We start from the raw sequence: 4,838 nt of genomic DNA, 5'->3' as shown, positions 1-4,838 counted from the left end.
ATGTCACAAGTAGAAACCACAGTATTGGGTAGATAAATTATGAGTATTGGAAGTTTTCCCCTTTATAAACACACTCACACACACACACACACACACACACACACACACACACACTCGACACCCAGCACACACACATTCTCTCACACACACATTCTCACATAATAAAACTAACAGACTCTCCTCTGTGTCTCTTACCTTATCTTTTCTCATGCCCTCTTCTCTCTCTCTTTTCTCATGCCCTCTTCTCTCTCTCTTTTCTCATCCCCTCTTCTCTTTTCTCATCCCCTCTTCTCTCTCTGTTTTCTCATCCCCTCTTCTTTCTCTCTTACCTTATCTTTTCTCATGCCCTCTTCTCTCTCTCTTTTCTCATCCCCTCTTCTCTCTTTTCTCATCCCCTCTTCTCTCTCTCTCTTTTCTCATCCCCTCTTCTCTCTCTCTGTTTTCTCATCCCCTCTTCTTTCTCTCTTACCTTATCTTTTCTCATGCCCTTTTCTATCTCTCTTTTCTCATCCCCTCTTCTCTCTCTCTTTTCTCATCCCCTCTTCTCTCTCTCTTTTCTCATCCCCTCTTCTCTCTCTCTCTTGTGTATCTTTTCTCATCCCCATTTGACTTGCAATTCTTCCCACACTGGTATTGCTGGATCTCCTGTCTCTCCTGGTCGCCATGAGTATTTAATATATACTCTTTTGATCCCGTGAGGGAAATTTGACCTCTGTATTTATCCCAATCCGTAAATTAGTGAAACACACTCAGCACACAGTGAACACACAGTGAGGTGAAGCACATACTAATCCCACTAAACATACTCCGCACACAGTGAACACACAGTGAGGTGAAGCACATACTAATCACGGCGCAGTGAGCTGCCTGCTACAACAGCGGCGCTCGTGGAGCAGTGAGTGAGTCAGCCGTTCCTACCGGCAACCCTCCAGTCACAACTCCGAAGCGCTAACCAGTAGGCCACGGCAACCCTCCAGTCACAACTCCGAAGCGCTAACCAGTAGGCCACGGCTGCCCCAAAATATGATATGATCGCAAGTCTTTCAGTCATGGCTCATGTAAATATAAAAACCAATATTGAGCTCTCTCCAGCTCCAAACAGGAAGGTGGTAAACTATGTTACAGCTGTAACCTATATCAGTGTTTCCCAAAGACTGGGTCGCGACCCACGGGTGGGTCGCAGGAGATTTTATTTGGGTCGTCAGCACAATTTATGTTGTCTAATAGGCCTAACTTAGCCAGAAAAGCTATCAGTTTTCTATTAGGATATAGTTTGTTTACCACAGTCACGTCCCTCTGTGCAATTGTGCATTTAGAATAGCTCTGAAACTGGGGGGCGAACGCGTCGCAGAGGGGACAGCGTGGACATCTCACTCGCAAAATGAAACATTTCTGTGGGGCGCCTGCCATGGACCTCGCAGTTGCAAAATGCAAGGGACATGAATAAGCCTATTTGCACGAACATTAACGGACACCAGCTCTTCAACTTGACCGATTAAAATCTAGTCAACTAAAGCAGACATCCGTATACCAGACATGGCTATTCAATTTGCGTCATGGCTGTAGATAGTTTCAATTGTAGATGCACTCTTTAAAGTTAATAGCAACCTCCTCACATTCCTTATTATTTCGGATTTAAATCACTCAACAGTGCATTATATTAGCCTACTATTTAAATGGACATTTTAAACATTTTCCTCTTGTTTTCCACCTTGCAAACTCTACTTGGCTACAATAAAGGCGCAATATCTTTTGACTATTGTGCAAAAGCCATAGCTTGCCACAACATCAAACAACCACAAATAGGCTACAATATAACGACTTGAGTTACTTGCTATGTTTACATAGGAATTGACGGTGTTATGGATCCATTTGTCTGCAACGCAACGTAGCCTACAACATCTCTCTTTAGGAACAGCTTACTATGCTTAAGAGTGATGACTGCGTAGCATGCAAGAATACCCCCAAGAAAAGTTTGAGAACCTGTGGCCTAAAACAATATGATTGCATGCAGGTTGCATGTTAGATCTGAAATGAGATGGGTCGCGATGGTCTGTCATTTTTAAAAAGTGGGTCCCCAGATAAAAAGTTTGGGAAACACTGGCCTATATGATTATTTGTTATTTTGTTTCTTATAGATTATATTGGCGATTCCGTGTGACAGAACAACTATATATCTGTTATGGATGTCACACATGAACCAGTGCTGCAGAAGCACAACAATATGATTAGATATGAGTAGGCTATCATTTGTTACTGTTCCTGAATCTAGTGCATGATGGGAAATAATTTCAAGGAATCTAGTTGCGGCCTTGTAAATACTGACCCTGCAAGACCACTGCCGTCCCAACATTGTAGTTCATTTGTAGCCCATGTGGACTTTTGTGTCCAACAACTTTAATGTGAACTTGGGAATTTGCCGTTTCTGTCACTTGAAAGCTGCATATCGTTCTTTCACAAGTGTCTTACACCATATGTTCAAGCAAATACAGTTGTATTTAAGATTAGCGAGAATATGTTTTAACCTTTGTTGTAGCATCCAAGTTTTTCACACATGAAAACTCGCTGTGGGAAAAGCAACGCAATCACAGGCGGTCCCTGATACTCCCAGATGGCATGAACAGACCAAAATTTTATCTTATTCCCACGGTAGGTGACAAGAATTATGATGTCTTTTCCCCATGCGCTTGAACGCACCGATAGCCCAATTATGATGTATTTTCCCCATGCGCTTGAACGCACCGATAGCCCAAGTGACGTTGTAAGTCCAGCTGGACCTTGTCCATTTTTACAGCTATAAAAGTGCCATCAAGACAGCCGTGAAATGATAGCGGTTTAAGTGTAGGCCTAACATATTTTTGCAGGGGGAACGAATCATACCAGAAATACATTCATTGCAAAACCATACCATTTTTTTCATCATGACAGTTTTGCTCTCCAAAGTGAAAAAATTCCCTCCACATTCCACTATTCTAAGCTATCAAATGTGTCAACATAACAGGCTACATTACGGCAAGTAGGCTACAAATGTGTAGGAAAAGTCTTAGGTCCAAGATGTTCCATGAATTCAACTCTTCAACTTTCCAATCCCCCCCCCCCACACACACACATGCACACACACACACACACACACACACACACACACACACACACACACATGCACACGCACACACACACGCACACACACACACACACACACACACACACACACACACACTCACACACACATATGCACATACCATGTTGTAACATGTTTTAGGCAAAGTCCTCTCTCCTTTCTTCTCCTTTCTCCTGAGGCTCTGGGTTTGTTTACGGTTTAGTCCAAGCGTACATGTTTGTTGACGGTTTAGTCGCTCAATTGTGTTTTATGCCCCCAACGTCGTCTTCCAGGCAGCGCTGCCACCGCTGACTTAAAGACACCTAATCCTTACCCTAACCCCAACCCATGCCTAACCCTAGTGCCTTGTTTGTTTCCCATGTATTGAGATTCACAGTTTTTTTTGTGTGCAAAAACACCCTAAGGACACCCAAAGGACCAGAAACAGCTATTAGTTGACTGACAAAAAGACATTCTCCACTTAAAGGACACATGACAAAAAGACATTCTCCACTTAAAGGACAGGAGAGAGCTATACGTCATATGGTGACCCTGACAAAAAGACATTCTCCACTTAAAGGACACGAGAGAGCTATACGTCATATGGTGACCCTGACAAAAAGACATTCTCCACTTAAAGGACACGAGAGAGCTATACGTCATATGGTGACAAAAAGACAAGTCATGCAGAATAGACTCACTGTGACAGATTCCTTCCTGGTTCTGCTCAATCCGTGTGCTTAGACGTGTTCACTTGCGGGGTGTCTTCCTACAACCACGGGCGATGTCACTTGCGGGGTGTCTTCCTACAACCACGGGCGATGTCACTTGCGGGGTGTCTTCCTACAACCACGGGCGATGTCACTTGCGGGGTGTCTTCTTCACACACGGGCGATGTCACCAGAACAACGTAATGCTGCCAGATGAGAAGCAAGCAGCAGGGAAGACGTATTAACACAGAAAAAGAGGAAGTGAGTTATATTTAAACAGGAAGTTAGGATGTCATCATACCACAGAGTACTGGGAAACTTTCCAATTTATAAACAAACACACACACACACGCACACGCACACGCACACGCACACACACACACACACATAGCCACTCACTCACACATACACACACCCCGCCCCTTGACACAAATCCCCCCCAGACACAGGAACACATAATAAAACTCTCCTCTCATGATCTCTTTCCTCATCCCCTCGTCTCTCTCTCTTCTGTGTCTTTTCTCATCCTACACACACACACACACACACACACACTCCTACCCACACACACACACTCCTACATACACAAACACACTCCTACACACACACACACACACGCACGCAAACACATTCAGGTCTGATAGAAAACCCACCTTCATACAACTCCTACAGGTCTCAGCAAGACGAACCCCGCCTTCATACAACCACACACTCCTACACACACACACACACACGCACGCAAACACATTCAGGTCTGATAGAAAACCCGCCTTCATACAACTCCTACAGGTCTCAGGTGACAGGTATCCATAGATATTAGAAACCTAGATACTGCACTGAGCTCCAGAAGGTGCGTCAATAGTTTTGCATCTTACAGTAAATCTCTGGAGACCAATAGAGAGACCGGCGTCTCTGAATGGAAATCAGACAGGCGTCTCTGAATGGAAATCAGACAGGCGTCTCTGAATGGAAATCAGACAGGCGTCTCTGAATGGAAATCAGACCGGCGTCTCTGAATGGAAATCAGACAG

The 4,838-nt window shown here is 44.2% G+C and overlaps 1 protein-coding gene across 4 annotated transcripts in view; it reads right to left on the bottom strand.

Moving 5' to 3' along the window:
• LOC143121945 (uncharacterized) overlaps positions 1-4,016 on the bottom strand; it is a 12,052-nt gene extending 8,036 nt beyond the window's left edge. For all 4 annotated transcript variants that reach the window (XM_076282673.1, XM_076282664.1, XM_076282687.1 and 1 more), the window contains exon 1: positions 3,799-4,016. The gene's annotated coding sequence lies outside the window, so the exon portion shown is untranslated. The remainder of the gene's footprint in view (positions 1-3,798) is intronic.
• Positions 4,017-4,838: the final 822 nt, after the last annotated feature.

This window comes from Alosa pseudoharengus, unplaced genomic scaffold (genome assembly GCF_046254945.1).
Source record: "Alosa pseudoharengus isolate Yale_2024_CS ecotype anadromous, Long Island Sound unplaced genomic scaffold, YU_APseudo_1.1 YU_APseudo_1.1_scf_1, whole genome shotgun sequence".
NCBI lineage: Eukaryota > Metazoa > Chordata > Actinopteri > Clupeiformes > Clupeidae > Alosa > Alosa pseudoharengus.
Note: the sequence above shows the minus strand (reverse complement) of the source record. Positions and strands in the feature narration are given on the sequence as shown.